Source organism: Monomorium pharaonis, unplaced genomic scaffold (assembly GCF_013373865.1).
Source record: "Monomorium pharaonis isolate MP-MQ-018 unplaced genomic scaffold, ASM1337386v2 scaffold_130, whole genome shotgun sequence".
Classification (NCBI taxonomy): Eukaryota; Metazoa; Arthropoda; class Insecta; order Hymenoptera; family Formicidae; genus Monomorium; species Monomorium pharaonis.
In genome coordinates, this window is record NW_023415396.1 from 1 (window position 1) to 11,436 (window position 11,436).

Here is an 11,436-nt window from a genome sequence, read left to right on the forward strand (position 1 = left end):
GTATATGAAAAGGGTGTCAGTTGCACCACCGGTTTCCGAGATATCCGTTTTTTGTTTTCGCGAACAGTTGCTAGGAAAAGAAAAACATGAATTTACGTTATTTGTTTGCTTAATAAAATTTATTACCAAGCTCGTGCACTTTTCGGTTTAGAAACGTTTAATTTTTTTGTACGTCAATTTGTATATTGAAATATATAGGAATAGGACATAGAAAGGTGAAAATTGCAAGCGAGAAAAGTAGCCTCTTGCCGACTTTCTACAATGACGGAAAAAGTCGAAATATTTAGAAGAATATGACCCTTTCGGTGACATTTAGTTATAAAAAAAATTTGATAGCGATGACGCGGAATATACATTTCTGTGAAATATATTTTTATTACTTTTCTTATTAAACTCTTCACAGATACTACTAAATTTTATTGCTTGGTCAGATTTAATGGAACCGCTGAAGGACAGTTGCATTTCTCAAAAGATTTTTGGGGCTTAAAAACATCTAAAATAATTCTGTTACATCTACGCATTCAAAAGTACGAAAATAGGACTCGAAAACCGATTTTCATGTTTTTTATGTGACTAAATTCGAGACAGAATCGGCAATTCATTGTTGCAGTAAAAAATCATAACTTTTTTATACGTGTAAATAAAAAAAGATTGTTGTAGCGTGAAACGGTCTAAAATTAGTATTTACGAGAAAAATTATATATATTGCCTGTTTAAAAAGTATAAATTATTTGATTATTGAATTGGTGATATATTACTTTATAAAAATAGGATGAAGGAATAGAGGGGGAAAAGTTACTTTTTGAAAAGAAATCAGTATTTATTTCGGAAGTAAGCTTTAAGACAGTATACATAATTATAGAAATACAATATTCGTTACGTATAAATAATATCTGGCGGTTGCTCGCATAAAGAACTTACAATTTATTCAGTAGATTATTCTCCCATCAAATGCAAGTTTTGAAGTTTTATACTTAGTAATATGCAAGTAACCTTTTATTCAATCGTATTGAAATAAAAGCTAAGAATGGCAAAGACATGATCGACTGCTTTGACAAAAAAAAATAATAAATTTGTCAGACATAACCCTGGATCACTTGTTCACGTTTGACTTTCGTTATTGCTGCACAAACATCACGTGTCACGACTGACGTAACACATTGTCCTTTAGCCGATAATCTTCACTATTATAACAACTTATTTTAGAGGAGTCAATTCTTTTCAATTACCATCTACCTCGCAATTTAAAGTCGAAATTCGCTTGTGGAGTTTTATCTCTGAGGAAAGATAAAAATTATTACTAGTAATAAATTGAGTTGTCATATTTAAATAAAAATGTTTATTCGGCGAATTAAATTTATGCCCCGCAAATAAATTTTTTCAAGCATCTTCTCCCCACTGTACGAGAAGAGAGAGAGAGAGACCCGGTAGCCGGATCGGTTATTCTCGTAAACGATTGATTTAATTCGTCAATTTGCTGGTGTATTTCTCGAAGGTCACTTGACCTGCACGTCGAATTATTAAAGCGCCGCCGATGAAACGTTTTTTTTTTTTGCTGCACCGGTGGTTTTGTTTTCGAGTCCGTGAAACGTTTTGCCGCGGTGCATCCGTCCGACATTACGTAAATTCAAGTCGCATTGCGAACTCACGCACGCCAGCGAGTCGCCAGCAATTATCTGCACGTAGCCGCGACGTGAGGATCAGGGGGGAGGTGACGTTATCCCACAGTTTTTGACCGTAATAATCCTCGCCGTCGCACGTTTCCTCCGTCCGTCCTCGTGTGAGTCTCTGAAGTCCGTGAGCGGACGGAGAGAGCCCTAGCTCGCGCGCCCCTTCTCTCTCACGACGCGCGCGGGAGGGGGTGAAAAAAAAAATTGCGGCTATATCGAGCGACGGATACAAACAGTTTGTAACGTTACACCGTAAGATAACATCGCGTCACGTCGATATTACGCGATGAGATAACGAATATCTCTCGCGGTGTCCCCGAGGCGGACGACAAGGTGCCGCTCCTCGGAGACGACGCTCTTCAAGGCCGACGGCGATCAGCCGATTTTGTTCAAGCGACGCCGCGTTCTCCCCCGCCTAAGCCTTTTCAGAACCCTTGCCGCACATAAAAGCCCGGTACCTCCTTACGGTACGAGTTAGACACCGCACACCGCTCGCAAATCGGTTGGCAAGGCGCGCGCGTTCGTACGCCCTTTCGTGACGGACGATTATCGATCTCCTATCTGCTCTCTCTCTATTACACCGCTTTAGAAACGGCCGCGTGTGTATCCGCGTGTGACGCGGATGTACGTAAATGCAGAGTGCGTGAAGTGATACGCTGAAATAATTAGAATTACTTCCGGCAGGAGGAATGGCGATATCTCGGATTTTTCTGACGCATTTGTATTCTTAAAACTGTGCATGTCGAAGCGGATGTGAAAAAAAAAACAAGACGTAAAAAAAAAGTAATAAATTATGAACTCAAAAGAGTAATGAGTACGTACTTCACGGCGTTGCGCAAGTGCCGTGAGATTGTGTTGCTATGCTAGATTAGATTCTACGGGTGTACACGCGCGTCTTGTTTTGACGTTTCTCATTGTCGGTAATGTGGCCTCACATTTAGATCCGACAGACTAGACTAAGGGCAAACGTAATCGCATTAAAGAATCTTACAATGGTTGCAAAGCTACTTTTTCTGCCGAACGCGGAGAAAAACAATGCAGATAGCGTAGAGAATATCTCGTATATGAAATATTTGTTTTACGCGATAAAAAAAAACTGTTGCGAGAAGGAAAGAAGAGGGCTGCGCTTAAAAATATGCTAAACGTTGGCGTTAAAGATTTAAAAAAGAAATGTGATATACCATGAATTTTTTTTTTTTTTTAAGATTCCTATTGAATCAATTTTACAATCAGAATAACTCGAGATCGATCTTATTATTTTACGTAAATGATATTAATCTCCGCTGAATTTCACTGCCCAGTCGTTGAAGAATGTTGTGTTTTTCAAGGAATTTTTTTGGATAAAACATCTAGAACAACTTCCTATACGTCACCGCAGACGATACACACATTTTTACTCGTTTATAGAACACTTATTGATGAAATACGGGATTCTTTGGTCGATAAATCCTTATTGTCAACAACTTTTTCTCCAGGGAAGCCGATTCCTTTCGATTACCATCTATCTATAATAATTCAAAGTCGAAAAATTGATTTCCCCAGGTTCTGCAGAAGATTAAAATGAGATCGTTAAGAGACTATGCAGATATAGTAGAATATCTCGTAAAGTATTTATTTTTCGTGATATTCTATCATAACACGAAAAGAAAAGAGATTGTATACAATATATTCCAGCTAAACGCGTTGCGTAAAGATTAAAAAATAAGATTATATACCGCTTTTTTAAAATACTAAATTTCATATTGAATTACGTTAAAAAAAACCGTTAAGCTCATTAGTCTCTGTGTAAAGATATAAAAGATTAATTGAAAAATGATGTAGATATTATATAAAATCTGTTAAATACTTGTTTTTCAGTGACTTTATTAGCAAAAAGCATATTACGTGCAACGATTGCATTAACGTCGTGACTAATCGATCGACGTAATGCGCGTAATTCGGAATCTCAGAAGAAGGTCTCGCTTGCTTTGTCCACAGGGACAACGGGTTCGTACCTGCGAGGACGCGACATGAATTCGATAGACATTGAACTTGATCACAAGCCACCGGAAGAATTACGGTACGACGTATACGCGTGTGAAAAGGGAACATTGCGCCGTACGCCGTATCCTTGCTTTTGAAAGAATCCTCCTTGACGATCGGTCGTTTTCCGTGGAAGTTTCCAAACAAATAGAAGCTATCTTCTAAAAGGAGGATCTATTCGCTGCACCGATAAACACAGGTAACGTACGTTGATTTGCAACGGCGCGCGGCGTATCCGTCGCAAATTAGTAATACTGCACAGAAAAAAAGTATATTGTTATTTTGATATTTTTAGTTTTAAAATAAAAATTTTGAAATAAGATTATATTGCGTCAAATGAAAAAAATTACTTGAATGAAGATTTATTTTAAATTTTATATAGTTTAATCAAGAAAATGATATTCTTGTTATTTAAGAATAATTTCTTGAATGGAAAGGAAAAATGTTGGATAGAAATACTGTTATGTTCAAAATCGAAGATTATATTTTTTTCAGAATAGAATTATCAAATAATTATATTCTTGAAATAACAATTATAGTATTAAATAAGACAATAATATTGTTAAAATTCAAGATTTTCAAATTTTTCTAAAAAGATTATATATCTTTATGTATATATGAAAGAATGATGCGTTCATATGAGTATACTTATAAGAGTTAATTTGATATTTGTCTTTTTTCCTGTGTATAGGGTGCATTCCATTCCACGCGTAATGCGTATCATTTGTCCTTATTTGGTGAACGATATAAAATTAAATAATGCATATGCGTTAAATGGAAAGTAACCCTTAATATTTTATTGGGTTCTATCCTGTGTATTTTATGGTATTTATAATTATGAATTAACTTTAAGAAAAGAAGAGTGCTCTTAATTCTGTAAACTCAAGTTGATTATGTATATGTAAGAAATTTTAATGCCAAATTAATATTTCTGATTCATGTAAAAAAAAATATAGAAACAGAAGTAAAAGGAGACTCTTATCACGGGAACGAAGGTGAAGTACTTTCTACCTGAAAGTAACTCAAAGAAATTCAACGAAATAATTCAGGTAGGATATCCTCCATAATAATTAGTGAAATAAATTGGTGAATAATAATTATATATCATTAGATACTTTTATCTTTTTTTAATCTCTGAAAATGTTTTTGAAGGACGCGTTCGACACATAGTTGATATGGCCACGATGGCTGGCAGTGAGTACACATCCGTGAAGGACTTTTACAGAGACAGGTCAATTTTTATAACCGGAGCAACAGGTTTCATGGGTAAAGTTCTCGTCGAGAAGCTGTTGAGATCGGTCCGGACATCAAAAACATCTCCCTTTAATGAGACCTAAAAAGGGACAGAACGTGCAAGAGAGGTTGCAGGAACTTTTAAACGGGCCGGCTAATATCATCTTCCTTCTACATCACATAGTTATTTGTCCGAAAATTAACATTATGTTATTTTTGGCAGCTTTTTGAGAAATACGGCGAGATCTCCCAGCGTACTTTCCAAGGTTATACCCGTAGCTGGCGATATTACGGAACCAGAGTTGGGCATTTCGGCAGACGATCAAAATACCTTAATACGATTCGCATATCGATCGTTTTTCATTCAGCGGCCACGGTCAAATTCGACGAAGCTCTGAAGCTCTCGGGTGACCATAAATCATGTTGGGACCAAAAGATGGTTGAATTATGGCAACCGCATGCAACAATGTGGAGGTAAGAGAAGAGAAAAGTGTTCTTTTTTAATTGCGCTATTCGAACTACTGATCTATCACCACGTCAACCCGCGTTTGATTTGCAGTCGTAAATCGAATTCGACTGTAGTAAAAGGCAAAATAGCTGTAGCGATCTTATTTTTACGAATGTGCTCTTTACGAAAGATTACAGTGCTTTTTGTCTACGGAGGGTTTACATCTCTACCTCATCCCGCGAAGATACACGCTTGAGGCAATGTACTCTCGAGAATCTTTCGAACGCTTCGTTTCATTTGCTCTCGTGATGTGTACGACATCGATTTTAATAATCAACAACTAATCTGTCCAAGTTTCTGCTTAATAGTGAAAATACATTCGATTTGTGTCAACAAATTCCAAAAGGTAAATAGAGCCGGCTTATTGTACGAGTGTATTTGTACTCTGCACTCTAATTGTATCGGCGAGTTTGTCGCGCGATTAAATCACTCATCAATCGTGTAGTAATCTCATTTCTTCTTTCATGACAACATGGATTAGTCACGACTAAAACATAGTAAGGTGAATAAAGTGACAAGTGATGCTACGGAAATTTTAAAAGATATTTAAAACAAACAAATTGAATTATTTTACTGACTTTTATGCACACGTATTTTATGTTGAGATAAAACATGAAAATTAGACTCGCATGCAACTTGCAAGTGATTGTCCGACAAATTTTACGATCTCGTTTAGTTTTATGTGACAGTCAGTAAACAGAAAACAGTTTGACATTTATGTGATGCACTGTATGCAACTGACTATAAAACCGTGGTATTCGATCTTGAAATGTCTCTTCCCTTTTTCTTTTTTTCTCCCCTCCCCCCCTCTTTTTTAGTTCAAGATAAATGTCCCAGTGACTGAACATTTACATGAAAGCTTATTATTATCAATCTTAAATATATTTTTTTGAATATTAAATTTAATTGTGATCTCCAAATATCTTAACATTATTATAAGCTGGATATTTTAATTTATTAAAGTAGATTGTAAACATTACAGAATTTGTTATACAATTAGATTAGCGGTTGTATTTTGATGTTCTTAAATTTTTAAGAAACGTGTATATTATGTATGTGTTAAGGTAATATATTTTTATAATTATTTTGTAAATAATACAGTTAAGAACAAGTATTTAAGACAAACATTTAAAATGTTAAGCAAACGTTATATTGTCCCGATATTGATTCATTTAAATGTTCTTTACAAGTTTTTATTATTTTTAGAATAATTAAAAATTTTTTTATATTTTTATAACAATAACGTTTTACAATTCATATTTCAATTGTATAACTAGATCACTTTGTCATAAATTTTAAAAAAATTCAACGATTTCAGATCGTTGTATGTCCAATTACTGGGATATTTACTTAAAACTTTTTTGTCAACACATTTACGCATTTAGGAGCGCACGTTCGATCAACACGAGGCAAAAGATGAGCGTTCGTATTCCGTACTTTTCGCAACTCGTAATCGCAAAATGTGTATATGTTTGATAAAATGCAAATTTGATCGCAGGCATTCATCCACGTGTCAACGGCATATTGCAATTGCGACCGGAACGATGTTGCCGAGGAGATTTACTCCGTGGGTCGGGAACCTAATCAGGTGAGCGCTCTGACAGAATGGATGGACGACAAGATGTTCGAGGATATTACACCTAATCTGATCGCCAGTCGACCGAATACGTACACATTCACCAAAGCATTGGCCGAGCGGATGCTCCAGGGGGAAAAGGGTTCCCTGCCGGTAGCGATTGTCAGGCCATCGATTGTACTGTCGTCGTATAGAGAACCGGTCGCCGGCTGGGTGGACAATTGCAACGGCCCCACAGGGATCATCGCTGCCGCCGGAAAAGGTTTCTTCAGGTGATGATAACAGACAATCCGTAACTAGCAGCATTATATTACAATAGAATTACAATAAATACTCGAGTGCTGATATTTGTATTTTAGTATCGCGATCATTCGTTGTCCTCACGCGAATAATCTGTCTAACAAACTGCGGTCCTCCTCGTTTGCACAGAACTATGCTGTGCCACGAGGACAAAGTGGCGGACCTAGTACCCGTCGACATTGTCATCAACCTAATGATCTGTGCGGCATGGAGGACCGCCATGCAACGTACCGACACCATCCCGATTTACAATTGTTGCACCGGTCAGCAAAATCCTATAACTTGGAAGCAGTTTGTCGATCTATCGTTCAAATATTGCCGGCTACATCCGGTGAATGATGCGCTCTGGTATCCGGACGGTCGTTGTCACAGCTCCGCCATAATAAACAAATTGTGCGTGACGTTTCAGCACATGTTACCGGCGTATATCTTAGATACTCTCGCACGGCTCAGGGCTCGCGGCCTATAATGGTTCGCGTGCAGACGAAACTTTCCAAAGCCGCCAAGTGTTTGGAGTACTTCAGTACGAACAGTGGAATTTTAGGGACGACAACGTGCGACGACTGGGTGAGCAACTCAGTCCGGAGGATCGGGAAACGTTCATGTTCGATGTTAGGCAAATCGACTGGCCGTCGTATTTAGAGCATTACATTCTGGGAATACGACATTTATGCTGAAAGAGAGTCCGGACACACTGCCAGCTGCACGTTCATACATTACAAAGTAAGACACGTCTCTTTATCTTTTAGCAATTGTTTTATTATAACACGATCTCTTTTTTTCTTTTTCTAAATTCTTCCCTAGAAGTTTATTGGAATTAATATGACAACTCTTTAAGTGTCTATGGATTTATCATCTTAAAATTGATTTATCATGTCATCAAATTCATATTTAGCAATCCCTTACCATCATCTTTATTATATTATATAAATATATAATATATCTGTACATTTCTTTAGCTTAAAACGATAATCAAACAACTTGTTTTTTATAGAAAAGCGTTATATGTGTCACTGCTCAAATCCTGATTGGACTTACTTATTCGTTTACAGACTCTACTGGCTTCACAAGGCCGTGCAACTTGAATATTGATAATAATGCTACGCGTCCTACTGTTACGCAGCTCCGCAGCGCGAAGGGCCTTCTTTTCGCTGCTGTCCATCGTACTTCGTATATGCCGCTTGATTGTTTGACGGCTCAGAATAGACCCGGTCGATGATCGCGATCAGCGTAACAAAGGCGGCCGTTATTAGACAGCCGTTATTTAAAGGTGCGATTTGTTCTTCGACCTCGTTGCTCAGCCTCCTCGACGATAAAGCGCTATCTGCGCACCTATCAATTGGCCTTTTCGATGTTGGTGACCATCGAAAAGTAACAACGCCGATTACAAATACTTCTCGAGAGAGTGATCGGTTACTGATTCGATTGACAAGAATTCTACGACGGAACTGTCTGCCCGCGACTATATAAGTACGTTACAAACATATTTTGCATATATTGCAACAATTATGATTGCATTACCGATGTTATTCCTTGTTGCCCTCCCTTCCTCCATGCGAACCATCGCAATCGTCGGAAAATTGGCGATCGCGTCAAATTTCTATAGCGACGTAATCGTCATTGCGTGTTCCATTACGCTAGAATAAAAATAAATGCGCATCACCATCATGATTGTTCCATTATCGTCATCGTACATTGATATACTTTGCACAACGTCAATTTCTAATAAATAAAAGAATAAACACACACACACACATACACACACACACACCCTCGTGTTTGTTGTTAACGCGAGCTCGTTTTTAGTCTAGCTAGTCGGTTTTCGGTACAGTAAAACTCTCGCGAGTAACCATCATTACACACCATCAACCATTAACACACGACATCCAGACGCCATCGTGCTCTTTGTATTGTCGGTATCTGACATTCTTTTTCCTTTTACTCTATGATGTAAGATACCTAGATATTTTATTTTGACCGCACGACAACTCGTTGTCACGCGTATAGAGGCAACAAATTGCTATTGATTCAGAAGTAACACGTGCAAGAATCCCGATCATGTAGAAACGACGCGACATAAATCCGTTTATTGAAACAAGTATGACAACAGGGATACATAGTTTTGTAACAACAATGTACAGCCTTTTTTAGAACTGCCATTGGCGCAAAAATTTTTAGCAAACGTATTTTGTCCAGATAACGGGCCGATGTTCTTACGAAAACTTGTCTCTTAAAGAAGTCTAGTCTATCCTAATGAAATATCTATGTATCTTACACGTCTTATTGTCACTGGGTCAACGTTTCACGAGTTTTAAAGACATTGGCAACTTATCGAGCAGTCCCGCTGAAATCAGATTGATAACCGATATGCGACACGAATAAAAAGTAATCCAAATACAAAGTCCAAATTAGAAACGCTAAAAGTTTATCGCGACAGATCGACTGCGTTCGCATTAAGCTCTGCCAGTCTCGCCATAATCTTACACAATCTGACAGCGGATTGCCAGTAGAAATCGAGCGGAATCGGCTATATCATTTGAATGACTTAGAAGCGGCAGATTCTGCTTAATTGCCAATTTCTGCAGTTAATTGCCAAATATTCGTATTCTGTTGACAGATTACCTTATACCGACAAAACTTGTAGCGGTAATTTTGCAAGATCCTTCGATAGATTTTATAGATCGTCTGGATATTTTTAAAAGCGTGCTTTTATAGTATATCTAAAAGTACTAGCGAATGTTCGCGCTTATATCTGCGAATTGATAATTCGTTGCCCATGCCTTTGAGATGACGATGATATACAAACGCTTGGTTTTATTCATTGAATTAGCTCTTATTGGTCATCGTTTCACATAAAATAATTCATCGAATCGAAGCGGGCTTCTCCTTCTGTTTTACGATCAATCGAAACGCTATCGTTCTTCGAGAATGAACAAAATACATTTGAAAATAGACAAGAATAAATGTAACGGAAGTATCCGTGTTAAATTAATTAACAACGTAAGAACAAAAAATGACAAATAATCTTAATTTTGCGCTAAGAAGTAAAAGAGGGGTAGTGCTACGAAGGTCACCTTCTACTAGTCTCGTCTGTATTGTTACTCGGTTACACAGTGCATAAAAAAACAATATTTAATATTTAATATGTATAATTAATTTAATTAATATTATACTATGCTACTATACAAATTACATTAAAAATGATGAATCATTACGTGTGAGTGTTTTACTATTTCTCTCCTCCTGAAAAAAATAAATTTTGTTAAATATTACTCATCGACAGTTTTTTTATTTATTGTCGAGAAAATACATTCATTAAAAAAGATGCCACGCGACATTTCTTTTATTTTAACGCGGATCGAAGTCGAGGTAAAAAAGGCAGATAAAATCAGTAACGTTTACCTGCCTCGTATTTGCGTCTAACGCTATTTATTTCGGAGATCATTTGCGTTTCTGTCTGAGAAATCGTTCGTTATCTATTTCTAAAAGCGAACTGTTGGTATATAACACTCTGCAAAGAACTCTAAGAAAAATCTTTATCAAGAGCAGGATATTAACAAACAAAATACAGAAACAAAATCGATATGGTTATAACACAAGACACAAGGCTAGTAAATACAAGGATTTTTTTATTATCTGGCATTTTGCAACTAATTTCCGTGATCTTTTACCATTCGTCTTTGCGACTCGACGAATCCTTATTCATTTGCGTTATTTCGGAAAATTGTCGGAGTAAGTTACAGATGCATCAGACGAAACGTTTATGTCCACTTGCCGCGAATTCGCTCGCGTTCATGAATTACGTTGAGAGTTCCAAAAATACGACGCTCTCGTCACGAAGTTTCTGCTTATCCGTATACGAAGCGCGCGCGCGTACATCTTTTTGTCACGCATACGAGCGAGGATCGTTTGACACAAACGAGACCGAGATACAGCTGGTCGAGTTTCGTTTCGTCTCCCGATCGCGATAATACGCTTTGATTACGCAAGGAATCTGCCGGGCCGCGTGCCGCAAGCCGGCGGGAAGAAGCGGAAGTGGGAAGGGACGAGCCGATTAGTTGTATTAACACATTGCTGTGACTTTTATTGTACTTTATCAGAGTGCATTATTCGAAGAGTTCTCGCTT

The 11,436-nt window shown here is 37.4% G+C and overlaps 2 pseudogenes; both read left to right on the top strand.

Annotated features, from left to right (window-relative positions):
* The first annotated feature begins 3,699 nt into the window (after positions 1 to 3,699).
* LOC118648025 lies at positions 3,700 to 5,403 on the top strand (annotated as a pseudogene).
* Positions 5,404 to 6,649: 1,246 nt separating this feature from the next.
* On the top strand, positions 6,650 to 10,520 carry LOC118648022 (annotated as a pseudogene).
* Positions 10,521 to 11,436: the final 916 nt, after the last annotated feature.